This window comes from Lycorma delicatula, chromosome 6, assembly GCF_047948215.1.
Source record: "Lycorma delicatula isolate Av1 chromosome 6, ASM4794821v1, whole genome shotgun sequence".
Taxonomy (NCBI): domain Eukaryota; kingdom Metazoa; phylum Arthropoda; class Insecta; order Hemiptera; family Fulgoridae; genus Lycorma; species Lycorma delicatula.
In genome coordinates, this window is record NC_134460.1 from 111,757,080 (window position 1) to 111,780,574 (window position 23,495).

Genomic DNA, 23,495 nt, shown 5'->3' on the forward strand with positions numbered 1-23,495 from the left:
ACAAAAAATTAATCATCACATCATTTTTTATATGAAATAGATGAAGAAACGACTAGAAATATTCCTGTACGATTTATTTCTATAACATTTAATATTTTGTATGGTATACTATTCAAATTTTTTGTATGAAAAATAGCCGACAACTTTTAAATAAGTAGTGGAAAAAATAACTTACCATTAGCTGATTGTCTCCAAAAAAAACTTTGAAATAAACTGTTATAAAACAATTTACGACTTCCATTTTTTTTATGTAGTTAGAATTTATTTCAAAAGTATCTCTCTTTTTTGTAGTGTATAATATAGTAAATGTTCCTTGGCGGCTTAGTTTTTAGTCTGCTTTAATACTGGTGGTAAGAGGATATTATAGTTCGGTCGCTTATACGAAAGGAAAGTCATACAACAGATGGGCTACATATGAAATTCTCACACAGGTTGGTTCAATGATGAAGGGGTTTGTTTAGGCGCGCGCACGGTTTCATAATATAAGAATCCCTCTCCAGCAAAAGACACGCCTATTCTTTAAAAACTAAACGTATAGTTATATAGCTATAAAGCGAAGTTGAAATACAGATCAGAATTTCCTGTTTCTCTATAAGTATATATAAAATGTGTTAAAAAACTAATACGAAGATCACTATTTTGTATACATAAAACAGTGTATGACAAACATTTGTAGATATCGGTAAAAATTTACGGAAATAACCCTTTTATATCCCACCTTATGTAGTCAAAGAACAATAACAATTAAAATACAATGAAATAATTCAGATTTGAATCACATTTTAAAATATGTAAAAAATGTAGATTCTAACATAACAATACAATAAATTTCTGTGGACTTTATTAATAAAATTTAAAAATCTATAAATCTGCTTAAAACTTTTATATGAGTTTTAGCCAATTAACAAAGTTATTTTACGCTAAACGAAAAGCAGTGTGTTTATCGACCCCAATATTTTGTCTTTTACCCCAGATTTCTCGAAAACAGATAAATATACACTACTAGGACTTATTTTTACTTCCTTGTACAAAGTAAAGGAAATATTGTAATCGCGAAAAAATTTCGGTTTTCAGATTTCAGCGGAAATATTTATTTTTACCATCTCTGAATCCATTTTGACAAGTTTCGGCGCGAGGTCTGTACGTACATATGTATCTCGCATAACTCAAAAACGATTAACCGTAGGTTGTTGAAATTTTGGATTTAGGACCGTTGTAACATCTAGTTGTGCGCCTCTTCTTTTGATTTGATTGCAATCAACCGGTCCAAAAAAGCCCAAAAAATCTGGATTTTGAACTTTTTGTTAACTGCAGTAATAAGCCCTCGTTGAGAGCTTTTCAACGATAATCGTAAGTGGTACTTATTTTCATTGATAAATAATAATTTAATAATAACTATAAAAAAAAATATCAGAAGTCATTAGTGAAATAAAACTTTATGTACTTTCATTTTAAAAACAATGTGTAATGTAATATAATAGGTGTACAAGTAAGTTATGGGGTGTCCACGTCAAATTTTTTATTAATAAATCTTTGAAATTATACTGTTGAAGTAATTTTTTACCGTTTTGTGATTTAAAAACTCGTTAGTCTAATCTGACAGCTAAACAGGTAAACCGTACAAGGAAGGGCCACTTTATCTGATCCTGGATTCTGGTTTTAAAGGAATCGACAAGGCCATCTTAACATATCGATGTAAGATAAATTTTTGCGACATATCTGATGATTTGTTACCGTGTAGCGTGAAACTTTTCATCTAGGTCAGGAAATCGTTCATAAATAAATATGAATAAAACAGAACGTACACAGTTGACGTGTATAACAATACAGACGCGTAATGTCTGTACGCAACGTCTTTGACTTACTGAAGAAAAAATGAACCTATTTCAATAATCTGTTTATTACCGGTTATGTAAGATTTAACCTATTTGTTTGCTGAAGCATAAAGCCGCCTTTTTTCATTTTATAAAGTAATATTTACTACATAAAACTATTTATTGAGATCAAAAATGTACACATTACTTCTTTTACCATCAATGTCCTTGTAAATAGCATTTATCTAATTAAACATAGCGGTGAGAGTGAACGACCTTCTGAAAATCTGTACTACTTTAGTTTGGATTATAACAATTAATTAAATATGTATGTATGCATGTTTGTATATATATATATATATATATATATATATATATATATACATATTAATAATATATATATATATATATTATTAAAAAAAAGTTTTATCTTCTTAATGAAAATGGTGATCCTTAAAATGAAGCATTTTTTTAATATTGGAAAAAGTAAAAAAGTGACAAAAGGCTATAAATAATATTTGAAAGTTTTTCTGGTGAAAAGAAAAAACTGTATTCTTTAAGAACTCCATGGTTAGAAAACCTGCAACGTCTCAGATTGCATCTTCGGAAATAAAATAGTTTTTAGTAAATATCAATGGTAGAAGTTACATTTGATAATTTAATTCCCATAAATAAATTAAATTTAGACCGTCGTCAACACTATTTTGTCTCAGGGTTGATAACATACTGGCGATTTGCTTGAATTTAATGATTAAACAACATTACATCAGTTGATAATACCAAACGTTTTTAAAAAGGTGTAAATTTAAAAGTTCATAACGTTTTTCAGATGCTTCTCGTACGTAACTAGACTCATTAAATTCAACCTCAGTAAATTCATTCAATAACAAAAAAAATACTCAGTAAAATAACCTGCGATTAATCTATCCTATTTAATAACTTATTTTAAAAAAAATTCTCTTCACACACGCGCGCGCGCATACACACATGCAATATGTAACACTAAAAAACTAATTTAGAAACAAAAAAATAATCCAGTTTAATTTCCTCAAATTGTATATATATTTATATTTAAAATTAATAACTTATTTTGCAAAGATGTAATCAGAAAATAGCAAAATGTAAATTTGCGAACTAAATTTTGCTTTAAAATGAATTACAGAACTCATCTGCAATTTTAACACTCGAGATGTTTTAATAATTAAAGTTGGACTAGAATAACTTTTAAGTAGAATTCGCTTTCTAATGGTCGTGAGATTGGAAATAATATAATTTACGTTAAGGCAATTTTCGTTTACACATAACGCCTGTTTTCAACAGTTCAGATTTCTTGCATTACAAAGTGTAAATGTTATAGCATCATGTTATTTTGAAGGCGTTTTCTACTTAAATGAATGAACGAACTCTTTCTGTTGCAAAACCAGTTAATATAAATTATTCTGCCTACCGAGTTTGTGTTTGAAGCAATACCTTACTAAATGTTTAATATGTATAGAAAAAAAATATATATATACATATGACATTTACTTAACATTTTTTATGTTATAAAGAATAGAATAAAATAATTACAGATGTGGTGCAAGTTACTTTAATATTTTTTATATCACAACCTACTTCTTTAAATTTAAGAGAGAAAATTTCATTACAATTTTGATATTGAAATGCATCATTCCATACTCATATTATTTAACAAAAAAGAAAAATTATAAGTTCATCAAGTAAACAGTACTTATAAAATAAAATAAATGCAGTTTACAATATTTTCGTCATAACAATAAATACACCAATACTCTTCAAAACAATGATACCGTGAAGATGGCTTCACGGTACTTCACGATGACTTCTTACTCATTCTACGAACGAACTGCCGATCATGGCCATATAATTAATCAGACGTATAGTTAAAATTCCTAATAGTCACGTACATTCAGTCAACATATAATAATTAAACAGTACCCAATGAAAAATTAACATTCTGGTTTGGAATGCAATAGCCAGATTAGAACTGCCCATACACAACGTGCCCATACACTACATACACAACTATGTTTACTTAACTAATTAACTCATGATGAGTGAGAAGGAAAAAACTTACCTCCTTTCATCAATCTCTCTTCACCTTTCAATAAAAAATATAATACACATGAATGTAATATATAAATCACATACCTGCTACTGATAGGAAATTGGAAAACCCGATGGCGAATATCCAACAGCAAACTCGCATTGACCTTATGTTAATAATTTTCTTATTATTAGACATCCCTAAATAATTAAAACAAAACAAATAACAGAATAAAATAAATAAAATATAATAATAATAATAATATGTGATCCACATCAATACAAAGATAACAAGAAAGGTGGATTATACACTGTACAATGATTAAATGTGGAATATAACGGTGTACAATTGTAGATTCATCACTCCGTAGCTTAACACGCATCAAAAATTTAATTTGTGTATTGACGAAATGGGACATGTAATTATTTTTAAATAATTCTACCAATAATAGCTACATTAAATATATATATATATATATATATATATATATACTAGCCAGTAAGGGCTCGCTTCGCTCGCACGACCGTCTAGCCAGAACCCTGACGGGTTCGTTATCCTCATGGTTGTGAGAATATTAAATATTTTACAGACATTCATTAGAGAAAAATTAATTAGTCACTGTGATTCTTAATTTTTGCAATGGGTACCGAATGGAGTTGACTCATTTAAATAAATTTATCCACACTTTTTTTCCTTTGGTTCAGCGAATGTTCTGATAAATTTCATTTATTTATTTTAATTTATCGAGATATAGGTTCCCCCAAAATTAATAAAAGTTTAGTGAAAAAAACACAAGTTACTGAGAAAATGACCATTAATTAAAAATTAAGTTTGTTTAATTAATTGTTTGTTTGATTAACTTCCACAGTAACTCTCTACAAAAATTATACTATTTATTTGGGTTATCCGTGACTAGTTAACACAAACACATCAGCAGTTTTGTAGTGGATTGCTTTGGTAATTAATCAAGGTCAAAGTTTAAACGCAATTTAACAAACTACGCATCGTTTATATAGGAAACTATGACTTTAACTTCAGTCTGCTCAAATTAGTTTAATACGTCAAAAGTTTTACAATTTATTTTTAATTTGGGAAAAGATTCTCATACGAAAAATGAAGGTATATTTCTGTAGCTGATAAAAAATATAAGATAAAATTATTTCATTAAGATAATTTCTTACCAAGGATAGTTATAATATTAAATCTAAAAGAAAAATAAGTACTTTATGATAAATATATTTTATGAAATTCTTTCTTATTATACTTTCATAAAAAATAAGACGTTCAAATACCTCATTTTTTAAAATAATGACATATTGAGAAATAAAAACAACCCTTTAACAGAGAAACGAAAAGAAATAAATTCTTGAAACAGAGAAAAATAAATTCTAAATTTAAAAGCAAAAAGTTTATTAAATTAAGCTTCACCTCCCGTCTATATTAGTTGTCATAAAGTGGTTAGTGAAAATACAGTATAAGATAGGACCCAAAAGTGAGCCTTGCGCAACCCCCGACTTACTGTCAAAGAACGTAGATAATTATTAATTATTTTTACCTGGGAGAAACGCCCATCCAGGTAGCTACGAAGAACAAGGTAATAAGTTTCAGGAAGCTTTTTTCAACATGTATGAAAACCCAGGCAGTCAGACCTTGTCAAAGGCCTGTTGGACATCTAAGAAGTACTGTTATACAGTACCTCATCTCCACTAGGCTCCTGCTGATGACATTAACAAGTCTGTGCGTTTTCTTAATAGTAGGGTGTCCACTGCGAAAACCGAACTAGTGATCTGGAATAAACTGACTGCTCCAGAATAGGTCACATCCTGCGAAGAAATAACCTCTAAAAAATACCTTCGACAGAGTAGCAAACAGGCTTATTAGCCTGTACGAGGATGCATCATGAACAAGTTTACTCGGTTTCCAAACCACAACCATTTGTGAAACTTTCCACTCGGGATGGAAGTATGTCATCCGGAGGATACTATTAAATAATTCCGTTATGTACTGAATGGATGTGGTAGGAAGAACAAATAGCATCTTATTAGAGATCAAGTTAAAACCAGAGGCCTTCTGTGAGTTTTGTCCGTTCCTGAACGCTTGTAGAACCTCTGCTGAGAAAAGCTGCATAATAGGTAGGCTCAAAGAAATCGGGCTGCTAAAGAATATAAGATTCCTGTTCACAAGGGCGCCGCTTGATATGCGGCGTCCTTGACTTCTCAAGAAAGTAGCAAATAGTTTTGGCTTTCCGCATCATTCAGAGTCCACGACCCATTCAAAGCCTTCAGAAAAGGAAAAAGGGTGGAGGCCGTTGAAAGCTCTTTATGGCCATCCGTATAGAGTAACCATCTCTACGTGAAGGGGACAGACTTTCAAGGTAATTTCTGAATGAACTCCTTTTTAATAGAATTAAGTGGTCGTTTCAATCTGCAGGCGGCCCTGTTCAAGTTGTCCTATCTTCAGGCCTCCTATAGCATCGTCTCCTAAGCCTCCTTTTTGCAGCAATAAGACCAATCACTTCTCTTGGGTAGCTCACTTCCGCCTTCTCTTCACGCCTAATCTTATCGAGCGCCAGGAAGCTTCCTGCAGGACTGAGATCAAGATTCACGTCACGTCATCGATGTCGCCGGAACATTTTAGTGAAACAGGCACTATCACGATTAAGGTGTACACATTTTCTTTCAGTTGTTTTTAACATTAATATAGTTATTCAGTAAATGCAAATAGCTGATTGCATTTATAAAAAAATAGATTGTAAAAAATTAAACCAAATCCTTTTTGAAGAAGTTTTTTAATTTTAACCTACTTTAAAGTTCCTAGAACGTTTCTTGGCTAGGGTTATTTCAGAATGTGACAAAAGTGAACTCTTCCAAATAATACAGAAAATTAGAAACTGAGGGAACCGAGGATTATTCAGGTAATAAAAACTAAAAATATAATTAAAATAATCTGTCCCTAAATGTATATTAAAAAAAAAAAACACACGTTTTAATAAAAAAAAGTTTCATTTACTCAAGAAAATAGTATTTATGATCGGACGATCAGCTAATCAACTGAATAAATTTTCTCTAAGAATATTAACATGTTATTATAATAAATTATATTTAATTATTATAAAGCAGACTAGCAAAATAAACAACATAAAAAGAATGAGTTTTCAATAAAAAGGAAAATGTGTACGATAAAAATTTAATTTACTAAAGAGGATCCGAGCAAGCAGTTTTAGAATATTGTGATAAAGCAAAGAAAAATAAATAACATGAAATGGGAAAAGGAAAAAAGGATGATAACAATGATAATGATGATGATTATTATCTAATGGCACAAAAATGTAGGAAGTTATACCGCAGGATAGCAATGATGGAAACGGCGTTTAAAAAAAGGAAATTACTGTCATTCACCATAAGTGGGAAATAAGAAATAACGACTTAACTAAGAACAGAGCTTAAGAAAAAACAAAATAGTGGATCAATCTACAATACTAAACTATATATATCAACTACAAATTTATTAAAAGTGTTTCCTTAAAGACATTTATCAATTAAACAAAAAATATATTTATATTTAAATATACATGCGTCGTATAAATAAAAATAGAATATACATTCTATTCGTTTGATTTAATTTATAAAATTCATTTAAAAAAAAAAACATAATATAACATAGGTAATATTTTATGAAAATACCTTGTTCTAGTAGTATGGAAACCTGAGGTACTGCATCAATACTTGGTGCGTTGCCTCAGGCTTCTTTAATTAATTTTTTTTTTTTGCATCCACCAGAACCGCTCTTTCATCAGGTAATTTTTCATTAAATCCATTCTTTCACTATGTAAATTTAAAATAAAAGCATGTTCATTATGGAAAATACACCCTGAAATTCTGCATCACTTGCCGTGGTTCGTTATTTAATGTATTTAATTATAACATACTATAGCCTGTTGATGACGTCTATCATTAGTAGGAGATTCCCCGCATTGTATACAGCCGTCAATTAAAATAATATAGTTGTTTTTATAAATTAACTTTTAATATTATAAAATGCGACCTTTGATCCATTATAATCAATAGTAATGAAAAAACCATGTTTATCTATATGCCTGTTAGATACATTAAAAACTAACAGCAATAAGTTACGTTTATTAAAATTGACAATTCATTATATTAGATGTGATGCAAAGTGCACGTGACACGACGTATTGTTTCGAGCACTCGGTTTCGGGACGCAAAGAGTGTTCAGACAGCCAATTGCGTTGTTCGAGCCCGGTTTTCGAGCAGGGTTCGCTTATTTATTTACAAAAATAATAAAACGCTTTCTAAGACTGAATGAATCGCAGAACGGCCGAGGAAAGAGCGGAGCGATCGAAACGCTAAAAACGTTTCGGTCCGAAACCTCTAATCCTGTGATCGCGTGAGCCAATGTACAGCGGAAGCTTGAACACAACTCTGATGGTGAAGCATGCGGTTAATTTTTTCATGTAACCGCAATTACATACATATGTATATAGTTTCCCCCTTTTTTTGTTTTATATATATTTTAATTTTTATTAAATAAAACGCTAATTATTTTCTTGTTGTATAAAAGCGACAATAGTTTATGAGCGTAAAAAATTCAAGTATATAATAACGCTAATTATTTTCTTGTCGTACTGAAGCCACAATAGCGTATGCATGTTAAAAAATATGATCGTACAATAACGCTGATTATTTTCGGGCGAAGTTGGCCATTACAATCTTTTCAATTTACAGCGACAGCAAAAAAGTAAAACCTAATCGACTATTCTTGCTTTATAACTTTTAATGGTGAATGCCCGACAACGTTGTCGTATGCGCAACAGCAATATGCTGTTGTGTTGGGCTTGAAATTTTCTTCGGTTTCAATTTTAATTCTCAAATCAACAACACCTACTTTTATAGATTCATCTTGTCCCGATCAATCACCTATAATGGATAATTGTTTTTTGTAATCCGAAAATGTGTTGGTGACTCGATATTTTTATAGTATGACTTTTGAAATTCTGTAAACAGTTTATACATTATATGTTTCCCATATGTAAATCTTCATATGGATATCGGGTGAAATATACCATCACTTTAATATTTCTCACGTTACAAGAATCAAATTTCGAAATATCTTTAACAGAGTTATCTTTCCTTATCGGTTTGGAAACCTACAATAACATAACGCAGTTTGTCTAACTGGGATGATGTTTTTACATTCCACGTGATAGAATTTGTTTGAGAAACTGTTGGATGTTCGTGAAGTTCCCACTAAATTCCATACGCACATCTTTATTTTTCTCTTTCAATTTAACAAATACCAATTAATATTCAGGCGCCGCTTTTAAATACGATACAATCCATACGATTTCCGTTATTCTTAATTTAGATTTATGATCTGAAAGTGTAGCGTGTATCGCGTTTACGTCGTTATTACTACGTCTCAACGCTAATTCTTGTCTATTGTTTATCATTATTTTTTTTATAATCTTCATCATAATCCATCAACATTGTTAATTGTATACCTGATGGGGGAAAACCCGATATCATATTTGAACTCAGGAGAAAAAATACTTAACACATATTTTTCTTCCTGAGACAAAAAAAAAATCTTTTTCGTTCCAAAGTGTAATACAAGCGTCATATCTGTACTAGAAAAAAAAAAAAAAATAATAGCTTAAAATCTCTAACAGTCTATTTTATACTAGTTGATCAGAATAACAAAGTAATTACGCTAGAAATGCAAACGACTTGCTTTCAAATTAATGGAACTTGTTTTTCATAATTTACTCCGTCTTATCACCTTCTTGTAGACATATTCGATTACTTATCGAATAGTATCGAATGTAGTAATGCATAAATAGGCGCAATTAATAAAAATACAATCAGAACTACCCTGAAAAAGATGCTTATAATTAATCAAAAACCAAAAGATTTTTATAATTACAAATCCATTCATTTGAAAATTAATAATTAATCATTTTAACTTTTCTTAAAAATTTCATGGCGAAAAATTACTCCAATATGATTTTTTGGATATAATTTATTTTTCTGTTTAGCCTCCAGAACCACCGCAAGGTATTACTTCAGAGGATGCATGTATGCATGTAAATGAAGTGTAGTCTTGTACAGTCTCAGGTCAACCGTTCCTGAGGTTTGTTGTTAATTTAAACCCAACCACCAAAGAACACCGGTATCCGCGATCTAGTATTCAAATCCGTATAAAAGCCTTTACTAGGATTTGAACTATAGAACTCTCGACTTCGTAATAATATAACATAATGATAATTACCGCTAATATATCGTAATGAGCTACAATGTGCAAATATATGTAAAAAAAAATTTAAGAAATTTTAGATAATCTGTATTGTTTGTATACCTTTTAAAAAAATTATTATTTTTCACCTTGTGATATCAATTAAATTATTAAATATACAATAAACGGTACATAAATATAAAAATATAATTATGATAAAATAAAATATTATTAAAATTATTAAATATTTAAAACAAATTTAATTAAAAAGGTATACAACATCAAGAATTTTTAATCTTTTTATTCACCAAGATTTTTAGAAGAGATTTTAAGGTAAATAAACTTGAGTTGCTTTCCTGGTATTTCTTGGGAATTCAGACGAGATTTTATTCCTTCAATCTCATAATAGATATTCCAAGAGCTCTACAAAGGATTTTATTTATTATATACTACTGACAGTTTTAAACGAGATTAACTTATTACTTATATGTAATATTTTTCATGTAAAAAATAGTTCTTTGGGTTAAGAAATTTTTTTATCTGTCTAGTATATGTCTTCTTTTTTTTTACTTTACATTGCTAAATTGATCTAATTAATTTTTATATAAAAACAACATAAACGAAGGTTAAAAACTGGATTATATCCGAAATTCTTCGATTTGTATTAAGATCATTTGAAAAAATATCGTAATTTTACCCAAATGCGATCATTCCCATAAATCACTGAACGATATTAATAAAATAATATTTTTGAAATGTGAATAAAAAAAGGAATTTTTTTACAAATTCATAATTTTTTTTTTGCAAAAGACAAAATCAAAAAATTTTATATTTTTAACATATTATGTTCAACACTGAAATGGTTCAATGTTGAACATCTAAAAGCAAACTATTCTAACTTTAAACATATCATTTAAACCGAGCAAAAGGTTTATAAATTTGAAAAATTACAAATATGAAATACACAAGAACAGAGTACTTCCAGGACATACGAATACATAAAATCTCAGTCTGCTTGATATATATATACATATGTGTGTTTAGGGTAAAACTTATGATGCATTTATATGGAGAATATACTTTAACATGAGAATATATTTTATAACTGGTATATATTGTAAAAATCTCTCAGTAGCCAATACGAAATCCGGTAACCGCCAATAGGAGGAAGGCATTTTATGAAGAATATTGACTATTATAGATGTTTGGAGAGAGGGGGAGATCTCGTCTTGGCATAGGAACTGTCTGGAGCCAGAACCAGGACATTACCATAAAGGTTTACAGGTACTGGACAGAAGCCAGAACCTATGATCGTACTACGGGTGTACTTCAGTAAAAAATATATATTAAGAATTTTATTGCCTGTTGTAATCAGCAATCTTTATACAATTTTTTTTTAAATTGAATTATAATTATATTTTATATTATCTTCCTACATGTACCTATTATCTTTAGTAAAAATTATGTGAATATTTTGTAATAGCAAATAGATACATATTTATAATTTATACTTAGTTTAGGACACGTGTTAAATATAAACTAGATTTTTAACTCTTTAGACAAAAACTAGATTTAGATTAATAGCTCTTTCTTTAATTATCAGTAAAGTAATTCCTTTGGTTAAACATTAAAATTATTATATAATCTCATCGGATTTTGGGTACACTTATCCCCAATCTTTCTTGAGTTAAGTAATAAAAAATTGAAAAATATTCACGGTTAATTTCTTTTCTGAAATTAATCTAACAGGAATTTCACATTATGTAAGTAAAAAATTTAATTATCACGCTGGAGAATAATAGTTTATTAAACCCTTTGATATTTTATCGATAAAAAGGAATTTAAAAAGCCTTATAAAAAAGAAATTCTTTATAAATAAATCGTCTTATTTAATATTTTTTAAAAGTTTTTTGATAAAATATGAAATATATTGTTTAATTACAAAAAAGTAGAAAGATAATTATTTAAATACAGTCAGAAGTCTTTTCATTCATACAGGGGGGAGTGTCTCCCCACTGGTGGTCATACAGGGGGGGGGGAGACACTTAGATCCTAGGATAATAGTATCTTCTTCATCCAAATTTTTTCGATATAATCGGAAGTGATTGGAAACATATCATAATTTTTGCTTTTAAGGCGAATAATCCAGATACCAAGCATTTTAATAAAACCATGAACTCTGTCTGTCGTTAATAAAATGCTTTTATCTTGTTCTTATAAATTCACATTAAAGTAGTTTAAATGTGAAAATACATCAACTAAGTAAGCCAACAGCAACAAATTATTCTGTAAGTAAAATATAATGTATTCTGTAAATATAATGTAAAATATAATTTTCTATTGAAATAAAACATAATGAGAGAATACAGCAATATCCCATACAGTAGTTGCGAGGCCTCTTCGGCCTCGTAACTAATGTCTGTGTTTAAGATGTTTCACGTGCTTTAGGTGAACAAGTATTTATTGATGCAGTTAGGACCCAGAATACTACGTACAGCGTTGATGAGTTTGGAAGTACGTTTGAAATTGTTTACCGGGCGGAAATTGTAAGTGGCTTAGGGCTGTATTTATTAAGAGGTCGTGTATTTATTGACTTTCAGTCTTGTAAAATTAAGGATTTCTTGAAAGTAAGTAGATGTTTTAGATATTCAGGTCTTGGATACGCGGCCAAAAATTGCAAAGAAAATGAGATTTGCTCTTACTGCACTAAAGAAGGTCATTATGCAAAGGATTGCTCGGTTAAAAAGGATGGGGTACGCCTATTTGTGTGAACTATGCTCGTATTGGGAAGTCAGCTCACCATAGTTGTGGTCAGACGAATGTCCTGTGTACAAGCGAGCGCAAGATACGTTATATAATCGGATTGATATTTAGTTACAGAGAGTCCCGTGGGCCAGAGATGAGGGGCTCTGGTATTTGAAAGAGAAATGTGTCAAATAATTATAAGCTTAAAAATAACTAATTCAAATAAATAGAATCCCACAACCGAGATAGTATGACTTTTGTAATTGTCTTCTTTCAACATTTATAATAAAAATTATTTTTAATTTTTAATAAATAATTTCTTTATAGAACCTAGGGATCCTAGAACAGAAAATGAAAGATAGAATAGCTTTTCAGACAAAAAATACAACACGAAACTGAGTTTGAAACGTTGAGGAAGAAAAAGAATGGCCCCAAAGAGAAATGGTTGGAAGATTGAAGGATCAAACAAGCGGAAAGAATGAACAAATGTTGGGAGAAAAGTAAAAGAAACCCGAAGAATGTATATTTGCGTGGTCCTTAACCCTCAAAAAATTGTCTTTTATAATATTAAATCGCTGAGTAAATTTCAGCTTTTGGTAATTTTACGACAGTTTTATTTTTACAACCTATATATTTCTACAATTGCATATAGGCCTACTTATTTTTTGTGGAAATTTAATTAATATTGATGTTCTGTGATGAATTAAAATATGAAAAAAATGTTGTATTGCATGATGAACCACATAGAATACAAATAAATGCGATGTTTTAAAATGTATAAAAAGTACAAAACGAATCTTTTTAAAATAAAATTATTGATAAATTAATTGTTTTTAAAAGAGATTTTTTATTTAAAAAAATTTTAATTTTGAATACTAATTTATAAGGCGTAAAACTTTTTCCAAAAATAAAAATTTCAACATAATAAAAACTGCCACTTCCAGGAATATCTTATAATATTATATATATTGTATACCAAATACACATTCCAGTAATCGTAGTTATAAAAAATATAGCTTTGAAAGATTCTTTCGAAGAGAAGCAATAAAAAAGAAAATTATATAACTTTTTGTATCACGTTTTACATATATATTTATTTATCTATTTTAACGCAGAATTATAGGGTATGAGTGTGTTATCTTTTTCGGTAAAAAGTATCAAAATAAGAGTCATAAAGTTATATAAGAGTGAACAACGGTAACGTTGAGAAATCACTGTGTAGCCATTTAAATGTAAATGATCTGAAACAAAATAATAAATGTAAATATGTTTTCTTCAGGACGCACTTGCTGTTTATATTCATGATCAACGTAGATTCACATGTGATACGAGGATATTTTCTATAGTAATACATAAAACGAATAAGTCCACTAAGGAGTTTAACCGTGTAAAACTGTCTACTCTAAGTAAGAGTTTTAGTTAATAGTAATAAGGTTGCTTTAATTAATTATACGTCTAAATAATAATTTTAGTCAGACATTATCTAAAATTCCAATAAAATATACCGGTTATTGTTTTAACAGTTAAACAAGATGTTTCTCTAAAAACGTTGCACTAAAAAACAGGTATAAGAATTCTCATTAATGATAACGGTAGCATTTCTTGTTTCATTATTATGACATTTCTAGATGTTTTGTTACACGACATATTCTCTAGGGACGATCAATTTGATTTTATTTGCAATAAAATCAAACGTAATATTTCCATTTGAAGCCTCTTAATAAAACACTAATTTATTATCATTATTAAATATTTATTACGCCATATACTCCTATCTGAAATGCATAATCTTTTGGGGTTTCTTAAAAAAATCAGGAAGAATTTTAACAGATAAAAAATAAGATATCAGATCATTGTTTGACGACCATAAATTAAAATAACGCAGTCCAATATTTAGAGATTTAAAAGTATTAAATTTATTTATATTAGAGATTTCATAAGAAATGGGTACCATTATTCGACTACCGAAAAATTTCGACATATCTTCACGTTTCACATCTTCCAGACCCCAAAACCTCAGTCAGCTCAAAAGTATAAATTAATAAATAAAATATAACGACCCAAAATCTCGATCGAGTTCGTTAATGAGCAAAATCGGACCACGGGGCTGAAAATAGGGGGAGGGCTTTTTCGAAAAAACAAAATATCGCTATAACTTTCTTATTAAGTAAAATATCGAATTCGTTTAAAATTCCTACTACTCTTTGGATAAGAGCCTAAAACTTATCTAAGTAAAGTTTTTTGATGTCACCAACCACTGGCCCAGGGAGTGGAAAAAATGAGGTTTCAAACACAAAAAAATCATACCTCCCTTAAAAGGCACAGTATCGAATCGTTTTAAAGTCGTCGTTAGTCATCTAAACATTACCTAAAACCTTTATCCCTGACACAATTTTTGATTGACCAACCCTTACGGCAAGAAATACCAAAATATTGCTGGAATTGTAAGATTGGTGCTTGATATACGCTAAACATGTGAAACTTTTTAAAGTGGAAACTTTAACTTTAAGGTGAAAATATTTTTTATTCTCTACTTAGCACCGGTGAAATCTACCTCCGCCTTCCGGTGTGCCGAAAGGGATTTTGATTTATTATGTTAATACTACCATTTCCCGTCGCGGTTTTGCTAGCGAAACACATAATCAGAATTTCAGCTTGAATGCAATATTAATTCCTCAATGCCAAGTTTTTTTATATTTTTTAAATTACAAAAAATAAATAATTATTAAAAAATACAAAATATCTTAAAAAGAAATGAACACAAATAGTACTAAATGTCCACGAGTTAAAAAAGAGATAGAAAGATTGGCGGTCAGGACCAAGACTAGGACCTCTCAATGTTCATTAAACTCGTGCTTGTGACAATAATTATAAATAAATGTAAAGCCTGTTCAATTTATATAAGCTATCAGTGTATTGCAATTTATTCATAGGAAGAGTTTGTTCCAGTACAGGACCCAAAACTTCGTATTGATCTGAATAATGCGAGTTTCAAAATAGTCTAAATCTTACAAATATTAGTTACAGCTGATTACCTCGCCTTCGTACGAGTAAAAAATGATTTTGCCCGTTCCTTAACGTTGCCCGACAAACAACACTTATGAGGTGACCGCACTTCGTTTCTCATATATTCCTTTTAATTTTTTTTAATTTTATTTTCTTTAGTCAAGTAGGCAGGTGCAGCCCAGTGGCGCCTCACATACATTAACAATGGCAGAGGCTGGGTTGGTTGAGCCGCCGCGCCGTACGGCGTCGCACCCCTTAAAAATCGAAATTAAAAAAAAAAACATAAAATGGTTTTTAAATAAATATATGGTTTGTAGAAATGGTTTTTACATAAATATACCTGAAAAGTATTTGCAAGTCTAAATTGGGTGAATATATCGTTTAATATAGTCGGAAATGGGAAAAATTTGTAATCAAAGTACAAAATATTTTTATTTTTCTTCACCCGTTTCAAGGTCGAATTTCGAAAAATCTAGAAATTGGTTTTTAGATATTCACATAAAGATAAAAAACATTAAAAATCAGGTTAGTATCTTCATTTGTTACCGAGAAATTAAAAAAATAGTAAAACTGACAGGTACTGCAATTTTAACCCTTTAAACTAAGAATTTCAAAAAATTATTTCTTAGTATGCTTGTTACACCGTAAGAAGAAGGTGCATACACATTCATCAATTTATCCTCAGTAGTTTTTGCTGGGCGTTGATAATGAGTCAGTCAGGACATTTTGTTTTATATGTACAGATTTCATACAGTGCATTCGGAAAATTGCAATGGACTGGAATTATGGAAGTGTAATGACAAAACTTTCTTGATTATTACTTTGTATTTTTATTTCATCATTTTATAGAAACGGGTATTACAATAACTGGAATAGTTTATAAAAGGTGCTGAAAATGACTTCCTTCAACATCATTACAACACTGCACATGTTTCAATTTGTTTTCAAACACTTAAACCAGCTAATGTACTGGAATATCTTGTACGTATCCCGTTATTGAGGTTTTCGTCAATTGTGCATGGTCTGTTACGATACACTGCTTATTTCGCTGCCCCCCCCCATAGAAAGTAATCGGGGGGGGGGGAGTCAGATCAGACGATCGTGAAGCCACAAACCCTTCGCAATGATTCGTTCACCAAAGACAATTCGTAAAAAAGTCAGTGTCCTGTTAGCTTCGTGCGCTGTGGCGCCATCTTGTTGGAACCAACCGACGAAACGTGAATGATTTCTCCTTCTGTTAACCGACTAATGAATCTGTTAAAACAGCAGAATAATAATCACCATTAATTATATTTTCAAAAAGACTGAACCCGCAATGCGCGTTCTACTCACAACGACCCAGACTCCAATTTTCGCTTCGTGTAAATGTTGTTCGTGTAACTCAAGGGTTAGTTGTCGACCACAGTCGTGTATTTTGTGAATTAATATACCCTCAGATGAAACTGTTTGAACAATAAATTTTTTAAACCATCGACAATAATTTAGTCTTTTGGCATGGTCCGTAGTTTTCAGTTCTTGAATACACATTGTAGAGGAAAAGTTAAGAATTACTAAGCAACGCCGAAAGAACAGAATGCACACATAATTCTTTTAAAGTATACTGTACAGCGACTTTCCGAACGCACTGTATATTTGTAGTTATTTATATATTAACATTTATAAATATATTACTTTTGTATAATTTTATACAATATTTTAAAAAATTGGTGTACTCTAATAGTAAACACGACTTTTTTTAAATTATAAACAAAAATAAATAAAACAAAAATTTAAACAGTTTTAAACAAAACAAGAATAAATAAATTTCGGTTTAGAGAAAACACCTTATCTCACTTTGTCATTTTTAATAAATTATCAAACCATCTAAAAGTTCTTTACACCAATTTACTTAAAATTAAATTACAGAAACAATATTACTCTGTCGAAATGTTTTTAAATATTACCAATTAAAAAATAAATAAAAACTGAATTTTCTGCATCTTCAATTAACATAGACGTAAACATGTTTTCAACGTATTTCATTTACACCTTCTGAATCATGATTTATTTTATTTATTAAACATTTTCATATATACTTTATGAATTTATATTTTTAATATATTAATACAGAATTTAATCTCTTCTATATTTTATTTTATATTTCAATATATGATCGAGATTAAACAATAGTTTCCCTTAATCCATCCAGACAAATCCCTAGCAGTTCCTTTTTTATCCGTGGAGTACCCATTCCTGACATCATCTATTTAATATATTATTATGGACTTTTATTACGGGAATGAAAATTTTATATTTTTGTTATGAAAAAGTAGAATTTTATAGAACACTTTAATTTCTTTAATATATACGAAACCTTAAAACAATCTCAGAAATAATTATATCGATATCGTGTAAAGTGCCATATAAAATGTTTTTTTTTATATTCACATTTAAGTGGTTGGATAGAAGAAAAAATAAAAAATAATTTAAAAAAAGTCGTGTTTACTATCAGAGTACGACAATTTATTTAAATATTGAATCGTTACTTTTTGATATCTTAGATAACTATCAGGATGTCCTTTTTCATATCTAAGGGTTTCCTAAATTAAGAATAGAAATATGAAACAATAACAAGAAATTTAAAAAATATCTGCCTCTTACATGACAGTGTCGTACTGTCTAGTCTTATTTCATAGACTAGATGTAAGCATTCTCCTAAGCCAATAATGAAACAAAATCATAAAAGCACAGCAAGCATGATATCCGTAAGTATTCTATGTGAAGTATCAACAATATTTTCTCAATTTACCAAACAAAAGATTGAACATTTTACGATCTAAGATCTGTGTTAACAAATTTTCATTGATCTTATCCTCCTTTTAAAATAACCAGCGAGTATGGAATGAGACAATCCGTTAATTTGCAAACAGCAATGTCTGACCACTCTTGTCACAAATCCTTACATTTCCTGTTTTAGGACCCTATAAATTAATATATTACACTTCCTCGTACTTTTTCTTCGTCAATCTTTATTTATACGAGAACTTTCATATTATTTGCGACAAACTCTGGTACTCAAAAATACACAGAATATCGTCATATGCTATGCAATAACTTATACAAGCCGAGTTTATTCGTGTTATGAAAACGTATTAGTGAATACCTAAGTAATACAAAAGTTTGGGAAATTAAATATAGAAGAGTCCACATTTTCAGACTCCGTTGTAGTAGATTTTTCGAAGTCGGCAACAAAAGGAACTGATGTTTGGACTTTAAATCAACGATAGTTAGGTATTATTTTGATAATGAAGGCGCTATTTAAGCGTGTCAATTGCCATTTCAAAGCATTTCTCTTTAAGATATTTAGCATTAATATTTTATTTTCTCAATAGATACAAAGGCATAGATAGCATGATAGTAAGCATTTACGTATCTTTATATACGCAATATTTTTCAACTACCATTACTTCGTCTACTTTGCATAACAATGCATACTCTAGTTAACATAACGTAAACTATATTCTGTAATCCCTCCACATTTTCTTTTTATAATATTCGAATTAGTTATTACATTCATCCTCACCAGCAGAAATAAATAATTTTTAGTTGATTATACTTACTATCAGTAAGAAACAAATTTCTGATTTTCAATAACTGAATGATGTTCATTGAAAAAGAATAATAAATAAATTATCTTACATATTATTTATAGTAAAAAGTATGTAGTGGGGAAAAGAAAATAATTATAACCGTGTTTTTGTTGATATTTTTATATGATTTTTTTTAAAAGGTTTGGAATAATAATTTGTTTAGCATATAGTTTAAGTTGTTATTCATTTATCAAACTGTGAAATTATAACATTTTTGACATTTTAAACGATTCTCAAACGAATACAATGTCCAACAATAACACTGCTGTTTTTAATTCTTCAGTTAAAGAAACATATTAAGTCCCTAATATTTCCATAAAATCGGGCCTACAGAAATGCAGTAATGCATTATTTTTCCATAGGCAAACAGGAAAAGAAAGTATCTGATTGGCAAATTTAATAACCTTTTCTCAAACCGATATTTACATGATTTTTTTTTTTTTTAGTTTTTTATCACTCTACATATAAATATAGATGTGTTATGTATGTGATCGTACACACACATTTAATTTACTTTCTCGTCTAGATAGCGCTATAGCAGAGCTATAGATCTAGAATGGAAAGTATTTTAATCGGTCCAATTTGGACATATGCGGTTTTCACCGAATCTTGACGTTTTGACATCTAAGGAACCCAAAAAAATCGGATGGAAATTTTCCAGATGTTAATGTTTGCATGTAAGTTTGTGTTCGGTGTCGGCCTGTAACACCTTATATCTCCAGAACTATTGGACCTATTTTGACCAACCTTCGTCAGATTATTTCTATATATAGGACATTGATGCCAATTAATTTTCAACTTAAAAGGTCAAGGGGATGAGACTGTAGAGCAAGGCCACTCTCAGTATCTCGAGATTTCGCCTAGATAAGATTATATTTTTCTTAGACCCACGTTTGCTATTAAAAAGTAACAATATTTGCAAAAAAAAACTTTTGCAAAATCGCACCCACCCCAAAAAGTGCTCTAAACAGTAGTTTAGAGCACTTGTTGGGGCGTCACAACATAGTATACTATGTTGTGACGTCACAGGTGAGCAGTAGAATTAAATAATTGAATAATATTTAAAGTGTAAAAAAAGTAAAACGGCCTGGCTGGGTCTCGAACTTGATCGCCCGGTTGACTTCGTTCTGGTGCGCTAAGTCTCGCAGCTACACCAGTTTTCCGATCATATAAACGAAATTTGTTCTACGTAAGTTGTGAAATTACATTAGTTTAATTATTGACGATCGTCGCCGCTAGTACCGCCACACCCGCGCGAATTAAATACGGTATGCGCTTTAGTTAGAATCAAAAAATTAAATAAACGAACAAGTATTATGTTTGAATAAAATGATAAATATTTTTAAATTAAGTTGTGCGTGTAAACCGTGCATCAGAAACAACCCACAGTTGTAGGACTTTTCCGGAACGCGGCTTTTTAACCGCGTGACGGGAAAGTCCTACAGCTACGTTGTCAGCCTTTTTTTATGATTTCACATATAAATATTCTTACTTGCAAACAATTTTTAAAATTTTGTTTTTCATGAAAACGGTTTACTATGAAAATTACATAACCGACTGCTGCAGTAATACATTTTTTAAATTTATGTTTCTATGGATAAAAATTATAAAGATAAGTTATAAATTAAATAAGTAATATATTATTATATAAAGAAGTCACTTTTTTTTAATATTCCTAAAAAGAAAATTTTTACCTCACGAACTGTATTTAATAGCCGTTTTGGATATTTTCGTTAATATAAATGACCACCAATTTTTTATATTTTATATAGGTTTAATAAATAATTTTTATCAAATTGCCGATCTCCATGACGAAGTGGTAGCGTCTCGGCCTCGAATTCGTTTACATGAATTCTTTTTCCATTTTCTCTTTTCATTCAATTTTCCGTTTCTCAAAAATTATTTCTTTCATTGCACTCTTTTACTCATTTTCTTTTTTCCACTCTTTTTTCTTTCATTTTCTTTTTACTCTTCAAAGAATGACAATCGCATAAAAGTAAATAATTTGTTATCTCTCAGCTTACTTAATAAAGTATTGAACTGACTATGCGAATACTACTACTACTACTATAATAATACTACTACTCGCTTCTTTGGGAAATCTTATGTCGTAATGTTTGAAATTCCTAGGATGAATTTACAACATTTCACTTGCACTGTATTCTGGATGGACTTGCATATATTGAAGACATTATTTGTTTTTATTTTTTCCTGTTTCTTCCTGTGATTTGCGATTTATTTTTAGTGCTTTGTTAACTTTTTAACTTTACCTGGACCACATATAAAAGTACTTTTCTTATGTATATGAGGTATTAAACCTTTTTATAATTTAGTGAGGGGTTTAGTCGAAGTGCTTTCTTCTCGAGATTATCGTGACTCAAATTTACTTTGGTCTCCTAAGAGGTACCGATTGTAAAGACAAATACACAGATAAAAAAATGACCTGTTTGATGCACTCTTAAAATATGTCCAATTGGTTATTTAGTGTAATTCATTGGATATTTAATGTAATGCCATTTTCTATAAGGTAATAATTTTATATGTACCCTTCATTTCCTGAAATACCATTTAAATTCTCGTTTTTAAGTTCAGCCAACAAATATCTCTACCATTCAGAAATACCAAATCCTAATCCAGACTATGGCGTTACATATAAACGTACACATGCAAATGTTTTATATTGTCTATGTCAAACGGATAATTTAATAATAATTTTATATCGTGTTACCACTGATTCATTAAATGTATGTATATTTTATATAGTATTCATATCGTATGACATGCGGATTATCCATGTCGAGAGCGGAAGAGAGAGAGAGAGAGAGAGAGAGAGTGGATGATAAAGAGAGCTAGAAGTCAAGAGAGAAATACGAAAAGAGATAGATAATGAGAGCATAACAGAGTGTACTTTGATTGCAAACTAGGACAAGTTGTTCAAGCATTGCATAGCACTCTGGCTTGTATTCTCATATTGTAACGCAGCACTAGATACAAAACATATAATCTATTCATAGTACGGATTTGTGGCTTTAACAATACGCTTTGTGACTGTTTAACTTAGATATCAGAAATTCCATATATAAACTAACACTTCTTTGATGACAACGTTGTATTCTGACACAAATAATCAGTAAAATCTCTTTAATCATTGAATTAAATACATTATTGTATCATTAATGAATTCGATTAAATAACCTAATACTTCATTTCGATTGGATTATAATTTATATTATTTAATCTAAAATAGATAAGACAAGGGAAAACTCTGTATTTCACTAGGATTAGCATCAAACAAATAGGAGGATAATTTATTTTTTTAAACTTAATAATTTCAGGCAAAAAAAAAGAAAAATATATATATATACATATACAAAAATTATTAATAATATAAAAGAACCGTTTATTTACATTAGGATTAGGTCTTTCTGATTAAAAAGAAAGACAGAATGTTTTTTTTTTAGTTGGCTCAACTTAAAAAAAATTTAATTTGAATAGAAAAAACATTTTTGCCTGCAGTAATTTTTTCTTACACATATTCGTATTTATATAAAAAAACAATAAAGATAATCAAAAAGTCACCGTTCTTAAACTAATAATATTTATAGGGAAATTTAAATTTTAAAAATCTAAAAAAAATTTATGTTTGAAAAAAACTTCTATTTTGTTATATTTTTCAATAATAAGTGGATTATATAATTATAAAATCCATTTATCCCCGGCGTAAAAATAAATCGTATCTATTATAAGCCTGGATAATATTAAAAGGCTTTACATAAATCAATTTTATTACTATTCAAAAGTATATTTATGTAAAAGAATATTAAAATATTCGTAGTTCTACGTTGTAATGATTATAGAAGAGATATCTGTGTAAAATAAAAGTATTTTGAAAAAACTACTCTACTACAACTGTACAACTACTCTATTCAGAGTAGTGAAAAATTTTATAGTCATAAATTGCCAATATGTAAAATATTACGTAAA

General features: G+C 29.5%; 1 long non-coding RNA gene across 1 annotated transcript in view; it reads right to left on the bottom strand.

The window, feature by feature from the left end:
• Window positions 1-3,995: 3,995 nt before the first annotated feature.
• Window positions 3,996-23,495, bottom strand: part of LOC142327012 (uncharacterized) — a 273,168-nt gene continuing 253,668 nt past the window's right edge. The window contains exon 5 of the long non-coding RNA XR_012756892.1: window positions 3,996-4,079. This is a non-coding gene — a long non-coding RNA (uncharacterized LOC142327012). The remainder of the gene's footprint in view (window positions 4,080-23,495) is intronic.